We start from the raw sequence: 10,933 nt of genomic DNA on the forward strand, positions 1-10,933 counted from the left end.
CCTGACCACCAATCTAAAACCACCAAAACTTATCCTTTAATCAATCCAAAATGGCCATGTAATGGCACAAAGTTTCTGTAAGTGAGCGGGAAGATGGAAAGGGATTCCTTATCTTCAAGTCTTTTCTTTCTTGCACTTCTTTGATCTTCCTACAAACTTATCTCTCCCTCTTAAACCCTCCTCCTTCAACTTTGATTCAGCTAACAAACCACCCCCATACTGGTCCACTGTGGCAGAGGTCCCTCTGATCCCTGCTCCTCCATCTCCTTTGACCTGTTGTGTTTCTGACTCTGTTCTCTGGCCCAGCCCACCCAGTCCTCCTTTGCCATGAGGTCCCATGCTCATATTCTAGCCCCCCATGGGAGGTTGCTGGTGTGGAGGAAGTAACACTAACCAACCCAACAGCCAGTGGCATGTCACAGTAAGGAGTATGATACAGCAGCCCCATTCCTCAAAAGTAGTGTTAGCTAATGTTTCATAATTTCCGCATCCAAAGGTGACCTGATTCCCAACCAGGAAAATGGGTTTAAAAGTCCTAGGCAATTTCCCCTGCCTAGCCTTGCTGAAGCCTGCATCAGAAGGTAGACTGAAGCTGGTTGAGCGAGTGAACAACCTAAGAGTGAAAAAAAAAAAAAGTGTCCATTTTAAACTTTTCCTGGGCTACAACACAGAATTAACTCACTTTCTCTCTCTCTTTCTCTCCCTCCTCTCCCACCCTCTCTCTTTGCCTTTCTCTATCTCACTCTCTCATGCTATAATTAATGACCATTATCACTTTTCTTCTAGGACTCTTGTTTTGTTTTTCTTAAATGCTATATTTTTCAAGCTCACAATTCTGATCTATATTCAGAAATTTTGTAAAAGAGTTGTTTTTCAAAATGTGAACAAAAGGGGTCAACAGATAGAAAAGAGAAAATAAAAGGTTCTGAGTATTGAAAAGAAAATGTTTCTGGGTAAGAAATACATGACAGTTAAAGTAAGTGCTAAGAAAGTCTTGTGTAAGTAAAGGGCAAATTTCAACAAGTTTGCATGTAACTAAGTTGGTTATATGTAAGTGAGACAATCAGTTAAAGCTATTTAAGGTTTTTCCCTAAGGTCAAATATTAATGGGCTGATAGAAACAAAAGTTTAATCTATATGTTAAAATAACAAGGATTTCTTTAAAAATGCTAATCTACTCTTAACATTGTATCTGTTGTTTTATTATTTAGAGCAATTAGTCTTAAAAATTGGGGTTTATACAATTATGATTAAAAAACAACCATTAGAGTATTATACTATGTTACAGAGTCTAATTTTTTCTTTAAAAACTACATTTGGTTTATGTAAAAGTATCAAGGTAATTGTGGAATGATCATTCTTTGTATATTAAATGTGTTCATATTTTCCAGATATACAAGTGTTTACAGCAGAAAATTTATCAAGTTTCTATTCTCCAACTAACCTTGTCTGTAATGGTAATTTTAAACTTATAAAAATAGCAAATTTTATTGGGGACTTACGTATATCATTTGAGGTTCTATTACAGGACCTGTTATCAATAGGGTATATATAAAATTTGTAAATTTTTACAATGAGATAAAAATTTTAAATGTAAATGTATTTCTAAAAGTTAGTGAGAACTTGGTTTGTTTAAAGGTCAATATCATGAAACATAAAAAAAGTGCAAAAAAACATTTTTGGCACTTTGTCACACAAATGAAAGTTAAAAGTCTCTCAGTTTTTCTTTGATTCATGTTTTAGATATAATGTTAAGTTGTGTTAACTAATGTTCATACAGACTCAGGGAACAATAAACTTCTTAAAATTTAAAGAAAGAGGCAAAGATCAGCATCAAAATTAGAACACTTTATCTAAGAATTGTAAAGAGCCGCACCTTACCTGAGATGAGGCTCCGCCTTCCACCCTGCTGCATGTTAGAATGGCTCCAACATAAGTCAGACTTCAGCTTATTTAACTTATATTCAAAATATGTTTTTGTGTCGGGGTACCGCGGACCCCACCCTAGTCTGGCACTGAGCCAGGGTGGCCCAGTTTGCAACATCAAGGACCCCACCCTAGTCTGGCACTGAGCCGGGGCCCCTGGTTTGCAACAAACAGCTAACATTGCTTAAGGAAGTTGGCCCGGCACTAAGCCAGTGCCAGAATGGACTGCTCTGATTGGACAAGGTGACTCATGCTCGCTGCGTGCCCTCTTGTTGCCCTTATTGTATTACATTGTTATCATGCTCTCCCCACATGCTCTGTAACCTGATTGGCTCATGATTCATATATAATGGCCATGACTTCCTTGTAAAAGGGGGAGGAGAAAGGAGAAAGAGGAAGAAGAGGAACAATAAAGAGCTCTAACGAACAACCAGTGTGTCGTGTCTCTCTCTGCGGGCAGAAGGGAACGCGACGTTTTTGTTGTAAAAGTACTGTGATCTCAAACAGGGAATATAATGTATAGTTCAGCCAAAATTCAAGTTAGCTATTACACAAACTAAATGCTTTACTGTTGGTAAGTCCATTTTGTATTTTCCTTGTCAACTCTATAATTGTTTCTTGACTAATTTTTTTCAGAATTACTGACTACTTCAAGAGCAAACACCATAAATTAACTTGAAATAGTAGGCCATCACTGATAGGACAGAAAATATAGACCCCAATTAGATAAAAGGGGGTAAATAATATAATGTCATAGACATTGAAATTAAAGTTCAGTACTCTTACTTTATGACCAGTGAGACTAACTTGCTGGATGTTTAAGATCAAACTTAGGGATTGAGATTAAATAGAAAGGTCAAAAAAAGTAGTATTTGGCTCTTGCCCTCAGAGTCAGCCTGAATCCAGGGAATGAAAGAGCTTCTCTAAAGAGCTTTTGCAACTCTGGATCACATGACCTCCTGATCAGGGAGATTAATGAGACAACTAGAGGATGGAAAGCCAATCAGTGCACTTGCTGCAAAGAGGAGGGTTATTGAAAGAGGGAGACACTCCTGATACTTCCAAAGGAAGCCACCTCATCAAGGAAACTTTAGCTAGCAAATAACACTAAAGGAGCTAAGAAGCTGCTCTCAAGTTCTCCACAAGTAACCACTATGAAAACTCAGCTGACCCTTAACGACAGATAGGAACAATGTCAATTTGATCAGCTTGGTCTTGAACACCTACAAGACAGCTAAAACTAAAGCATAGCCATTCCTGAGCATTTAAAAGAAGAAATAATAGTTAAATGTAACTTAAGATGTACACTTATGTTAGCTCTAATAATAAATAAAACTGGAGGCTACTAAAGAGATTTTTAGGCAGGAGTGACTGATAACCATCAAGAGAAACTGTCAGAGTGAGAAATTTTTGGTCATTTTAAGATCTACAAAACTTCCTAAACAGGACCACCCTACTAAATTGCCTACAGAAGTTCCTACAAAATCAGATACACAAGTTCCAGAGCTGCAGGACACACACAAGTTCACCAACCAATCAACCAATCAACTGCTTCTTCTTCAAGACTACCAATGCCTGACACCCAAAGCCAAGACCTGCAATTCACAATTGACGCCTCTGGCTCCAAAAACTCTGCTCCCACTAAAGTCCTCCCTAATTGCTTTTTTTTTTTTTTTAAGTAGGAATGACACTCTCTCTCTCTCTTTTTCTCTTATTTTCTCTCTCTCTCCCTGAAGGGAGACAGTCTGCCTGTTTCCTGAATAAAATCTCTTGCATGAGTTTTTGCATCTGAATCGGTTTCTGGGTGCTTTCAGAAGATGCCATCAAAAGACAATAAATTTTAAAAATCCAAGGAACAGAGAGATTCTCAGCCAAGTTCTACAAGATCTTCAAAGAATTAACACAAATATTTCTCAAAGTATTCCATGAAATAGAAAAGGAGGGAACCCTTCCAAACTCATTCTATGAGGCTAGTATCACCCTTATACCAAAACAAGACAAAGACACACCAAGAAAAGAAAACTTCAGATCAATATCCCTAAGGAACATAGATGCAAAAATTCTCAATAAAATTTTGGCAAATCACATAAAAAAACACAGTAAACAGATAGTGCACCACAATGAAGTGGGGTTCATCCCGGGAGCTAGGGTTGGTTCAATCTATGGAAATCAATAAACTTAATACATCACATCAATAGACAAAAAAATATATGATCATCTAAATAGACATAGAAAAGCATTTGTCAAAATAGTACTGCTACATGTTCAAAAAATTAGAAAAAAAGGGGATAGTAGGAACATACCTTAACATTGTAAAAGATATCTATGCTAAGTCCAAGACCAACATTATTCTAAATCAAGAAAAAATGAACACATTCCCTCCAAAAACTGGAACAAGTCAGGGATGTCTTCCTTTCACCACTTCTATTCAATCTCGTCCTTGAAATTCTAGTAAGAGCAATCAGACACACAAAATAAATTAAAGGAATATAAATAGGAGAAAAGGAGCTCAAACTATCACTATTTATCAATAACATTATTCTATAATTAGAAGATTCAAAAACTTCATCAGTAAACATCTAGAACTCATAAAGAAATTCAGCTAAGTAGCATGATATAAAATCAATACCTATAAATCAAATGGATTTATATACAGAAGCAATGAATCCACTGCAAGAATAATTACAAAAACTACCTCATTAATAATAGCTCCCCCAAAATAATTTGGAGTCATTCTAACAAAGGAGGTGAAACACCTATACAATCAAAATACAAAGAGAAAAATTGAAGAAGACCTTAAAAATGGAAAAGCCTCCCACGTTCTTAGATAGGCAGAATTAATATTGTCAAAATAGTCATAGTACCAAAAACACTATATAGATTTAATGCAGTTCCAATTTAAATCCCAATGATGTTCCTCATAGAAATAGAAAAAGGATTTTGAGACAACAGCCAGGTCCCATAGGATTCCTGACCGGACTGACTGAGCCCCGTCTCCAGGATCCCTCAGAACAACTGATCACTCCCTGCATCCAGGGCCCTCACATTGACTGACTGCTCCCTGCTGCCAGGACCCCCAGACTAACTAACTGCATCCTATCACTGGGACCCCAGACCAACTGATTGCACCCAGCCTCCAGGATCCTGCGACCACACCAAACACACCCAACTTCCAGGACCCCTGCCTGACCGACAAGCACCCTGCCTCCAGGATCTCCAACTGACTATGTCCACACCCCAAGATGCAGCTCCCCATTTGGTAACACATTTGGAAGCAAGAGAGGCCATCTTGGATAATCCTGGAAGCCTTAGCTACGATCTTTAGGTGGGGTAAATGCCATCATGAGAGGCCTGCTGGAGACTTGAAGTTCATTGTCAGGTACCTCTCATGCATCAGGCTACTGAACACGGGGATGTTTGAATACTACATGACTACTATAGTGTAGATTTTCTTTCTTCTCCTTATTGAACAATTTTAAGTTTTTATTTCTTTACTTTTTTTGACTCTCTTTTCCTTTTGTTTACCTGTTCCCTCAGAGTCTCTTTCTCCGTTTTTGCATGCAAACATCCAATTTCTTTTGATTACACTCTCACCCTTTCTATTATCTAGAACTTCTGTATATTCTTTTCTTATCCCATTAACAGCTACATCCTACATTGTAGGGGACACACCCTAATGGCGGCTGCACCCTCATGACAACCTCTTCCTCATACGTGGCACTGCCTGATCCACCAACAGTTTACCCAGACTCTTTGTACTGCCACTCTCCCCTGGAAACTGAAAAATGTGTTCTTGTCCAGCAACCAGTTATGTGTAACTCCCTGATTAGCCTGCTTATCTCCACCCCCTACTGTCAGGGATTGGTTAGCAACACTTCCATGAATGTGATCAGCTCATGCTTGCCATATCATCCTATGAGGCTCTCTTCCTCATGAATTCCCCATGCCTTGCTGACCTTTAAGTTGATTGGTTCCCACCTAGCCCTCACCCTACATAAAAGCTGTGTAACTTCCTCAATAAACAAGTTCCTGCTGTGCTTCGTGTGCTGACAGACCTCCCGGCTTTGGTGGGTTTCCATTGCCATGGACACTCATCATCCTGCTTGACCCCGTATTCTCCTCAGGCAGGTCCCAAGGAGATACATCGTACTTGTTGCTTAACAGGGAGCAACAACTGGTGCCCCGTGTGAGAATCACGAAGTCGCTGACAGGTCAATTGGACTGTGGGTGAGTGTACTCCCATAAGATATGGGACAGTCCAGTTCCAATTCTGACCCCTCCCTTGACTCCTTAGGATTCTCCTTAGAAGTAGAGGATTGGAACTCTCACATAGCCAGGCATTTCAGACCTGGAAGGCCCTCATTAAGGCAGCCCCTTGGCTGCCTGAAGCAAACTTGTTTGACTGGGAAACATGGGACAGAATTGAACAACTTCTTCATAAGGTGCAAATTAATAAGGGAAATATCCCCCCTCTCGGGGCCTTCCCCACTATCGCAGCCCTTAAAAGCTGTTTTCCGCCACATCCTATCTGCAACCCAGATAAAGAAAGGGGCCTCCCCAAAGGCGCTGGCTCTCCAAAGGACCGTTCTGAGGTCCTCCCATGCAAGGGTCAAGAAAAACTATCACAAGAGACAGAAACAGGCCCCCCTCTTGATCCCTTTGACGCAGCCCCATGGCCACCTAGGGAGGAAACACCTGTGTCCTTGAAGCAGTCCTCCCCCAAGTCCACTCTCTCTTCTAACCCTTTCCAGGCTTCTTCATCCCCTCCTCCACCCTATCCAGATACAAAACTTATCTTGAGCACAGGGCCACTCCCTGCCCCTGCCTCTGAAGCATGTCACCTCTTTCCAGTGAATGCTAACCTAGGAGGTAATAGGCCTGCTATCTGGTACCCATGGGAGGCCCAAGATTTAATAGAACTAAAGAAAGCCTTGTTGAGGACGGCCCAAACTCCCCCTGGACAGAAACTATCCTTCAAGGTCTTGCCCACCAAAATTGCACCACACAAGACTGGGGAAACCTGACTAAGGCTGTTCTTCCAGGTCCAAGGTATATTAAGTGGTGTGCCTTTTTCAATGACGAGTGTCATACTCAGGCAGAGAGAAACCAAGCCACTAATCCACCTATCCCTATCACCTTTGGAATGCTCTCAGGGTCTAATGATCTATTCTCTATGGGTCTACTGCAGGAGGCCATACCAGTTCCTTAACAGGAACAGGTACGCACTTTAGGCTTGGCGGCCTGGAAGAAGCTTGAGGAGGTTCCCTCAGAGCCCCCAATCTTGGGTATCACACAAAAGGCCTCTGAGGATTTAGCCACATTTATAGACAGAATGGAAAAAAGCTTACAGAGAAAGTTCCCTCCAGGCCTACTGAGAGATCAATTTGTGAAAATGTTAGTAGTGGGAAATAATGTTTCATGATTTTCTGCTTTCAAACCTAACCTAATTTTTCAACCAGGAAAAAAAAAGGGGGGGGTTAAAAGGATCTCAACAATTCCCCCTACCTGGTCTTGCTGAAGCCTGCATTGGAATGTAAACTGCAACAGTCTCAGTGGGGGAGCGACCTAAGACTTAAACTCCTGGGCTGCTACACAGAACTAACTCATTTTCTAGGATTCTTGTTTTGTTTTGTTTTTCTTTAATACTGTATTTTTGAGCTCATGACTTTTTTTTTTTTTTTTGATCAGTTCTATTTTTTTATCCAACTCTACAGTTATTTTTGAACATCTGTTACATTGCAATGGAGATTAACGTATAAAGTTACAAGGCCTTTGATTTTGTGTTATTTGTATGTCGTGCTTTCTGATGTCATGTTTTGTCTGTATGAAAACTGAGCACTCCTAAAATTAAAATTTAAAAATGGATCCAAATATTTTTAATTCACATGATTTAAAAAGGTTCAATTTAAATTGGGTAAACTGGGCGATCCAAGATGGCGGCCTAGAGGGAGACTGCACCCCCAGTCGCTCCAGAACCCAGGAGTTAAGAAGGGGAGGCACTGAGAGACTCGGACTGAAGTGGAGCCACGGGTGAGTCTGCCCACTGGGTAAAGCTCGGCCCGGGTGGCAGGCCCAGATAGAGGTGGCTTATCGGAGCCGGGCAGGGCAGCTAGAGTCATCCACAGGCAGTCCTGCGCACTCCGGCAGTGGGCCCCGCCCACACAGCCAGCTTCTCCAGGTTCTCGGAACGGAACTGGCCCGCTAGTGAGAGCCTGTCTGAACAGAGCAGGCTCCGAGTCCCGGAGCCGCTGCAGTGCAGTGTACTCCTGCAAAGAACCAGCGGAGTGCCTTGATCTGCAATCAGCCTCAGGGATAAGGGCAGGGCAGCCGGAGACCTCTTCAGGCGGCTCTGCCCACTCCGGCTGCGGGCTCTCTTCACGGGGCGATCCAAGATGGCGGCCTAGAGGGAGACTGCACTTCCAGTCGCTCCACAACCCAGGAGTTAAGAAGGGGAGGCATTGAGAGACTCGGACTGAAGTGGAGCCACGGGTGAGTCTGCCCACTGGGTAAAGCTCGGCCCGGGTGGCAGGCCCAGATAGAGGTGGCTTAGCAGAGCCGGGCAGGGCAGCTTGAGTCTTCCCAAGGTAGTCTTCCACACTCCGGCAGTGGGCTCTTCCCACACGGCCAGCTGCACGGTGCAGGCCCACAGTGAGAGCATTTCCGCACAGAGCCAGTTCCAAAACGTGGAACCAGTAGGGGGCTAGGGGCAGTATTCTTCGAATGAGCTGCTTTATCAGATTCCTCCAAGACATCAGGCTACTGAAGGCTGGGAGGTGATACACTGGAAATCTACTGGGACACTATAAGCCAATAGTGGAAAACTGCAATATCTCAGGGTCCCACTGACAACTGACCATTATGAGAAAACAAGGGAAGAAAATGTCCCAAACAAACCTAGATACTACATCAATAAAACCCAATGACAGCACAGCAGAAGAAATGTCAGAAAGGGAGTTCAGAATGTACGTAATTAAAACGATCAGGGAAGCTAATGAGGAGATGAAAGAGCAAATGCAGGCATTGAAGGAGGAGATGAAAGAGCAAATGCAGGCATTAAATGATCGCACCAATCAACAGTTAAAAGACCAAATACGGGAAGCAAGAGATCATTTCAATAAAGAGTTAGAGATACTGAAAAAAAACCAAACTGAAATCCTTGAAATGAAGGAAACAATAAACCAAGTTAAAAACTCCATAGAAAGCATAACCAATAGGATAGAACACCTGGAAGACAGAACCTCAGACATTGAAGACAAAATATTTAACCTTGAAAACAAAGTTGAACAAACAGAGAAGATGGTAAGAAATCATGAACAGAATCTCCAAGAACTATGGGATATCATGAAAAGGCCAAATTTGAGAATTATTGGGATTGAGGAAGGCTTAGAGAAACAAACCAAAGGAATGAACAATCTATTCAATGAAATAATAACAGAAAATTTCCCAAATCTGAAGAACGAAATGGAAAACCAAGTACAAGAGGCTTATAGAACTCCAAACATACAAAATTACAACAGACCCACACCAAGGCACATTATTATGAAAATACCTAACATACAAAATAAAGACAGAATTTTAAAGGCCGCGAGAGAAAAGAATCAAATTACATTCAGAGGGAAACCAATAAGAATATCAGCAGATTTTTCAATCCAGACCCTAAAAGCTAGAAGGGCCTGGAACAACATATACCAAGCCCTGAAAGAAAACAGATGCCAACCAAGAATCTTATACCCAGCAAAACTTACCTTCAAATTTGACGATGAAATAAGATCCTTCCATGATAAACAAAAGCTAAAGGAATTTACAAAAAGAAAGCCAGCATTACAGAACATTCTCAGCAAAATATTCCATGAGGAAGAGATGAAAAACAACGATGCAAATCAGCAACAGGAGGCGCTAGCCTAAAGGAATAGCCAAATAAAGGAGAAACCAAATCATGTCAAAAACAAATATGAGTCAATTGACTGGGAATACAAATCATATCACAATAATAACCCTGAATGTTAATGGCCTGAATTCATCAATCAAAAGACACAGACTGGCAGATTGGATTAAAAAGAAAAATCCAACAATATGCTGCCTGCAAGAGACTCATCTCATAGAAAGAGACACCCATAGACTAAAGGTGAAAGGATGGGGACAAACATACCATGCACACGGACACAGCAAAAAAGCTGGAGTATCCATCCTCATCTCAGATAATGTGGACTTCAAACCAAAACTAGTCAGAAGGGATAAAGAAGGACATTACATGCTGCTTAAGGGAAGCATAAATCAGCAAGACATAACAATCATAAATATCTATGCCCCGAACATTGGCTCATCCACGTACGTCAAACAAATCCTTCTCAATTCCAGAAATCAAATAGACCACAACACAATAATACTAGGCGATTTTAACACACCTCTCTCACCACTGGATAGATCGTCCAAACAAAAATTGAATAAAGAAACTATAGATCTCAACAACACAATCAGCAATTTAGACTTAACGGACATATATAGAATATACCATCCAACAAAGAATGAATACACTTTCTTCTCAGCAGCACATGGATCCTTCTCTAAAATAGACCATATTTTATGCCACAAAGCTACTGTTAGTAAATACAAGAAGATAGAGATACTACCTTGTACTCTATCAGATCATAATGGATTGAAACTAGAAATAAATGACAGAATAAAAAACAGAAACTTCTCCAATGCCTGGAGACTAAATAATACACTATTATATGATGAATGGATAACAGAAGACATCAGGAGGGAAATAAAAAAATTCTTAGAAGTAAACGAGAACAAAGACACATCATATCAAAATCTCTGGGACACTATGAAAGCAGTACTTAGAGGAAGATTTATTTCATGGGGTGCATTCAAAAAAAGAAGTAGAAATCAACAAATAAACGAGTTAACACTACAGCTCAAAGCACTAGAAAAGAAGAGCAGACCAATACCAAAAGTAGTAGAAGACAGGAAATAGTTAAAATCAGAGCCGAAATCAACGAAA

This window comes from Sciurus carolinensis (genome assembly GCF_902686445.1).
Source record: "Sciurus carolinensis chromosome 19 unlocalized genomic scaffold, mSciCar1.2 SUPER_34, whole genome shotgun sequence".
In the NCBI taxonomy this organism is placed as follows: Eukaryota; Metazoa; Chordata; class Mammalia; order Rodentia; family Sciuridae; genus Sciurus; species Sciurus carolinensis.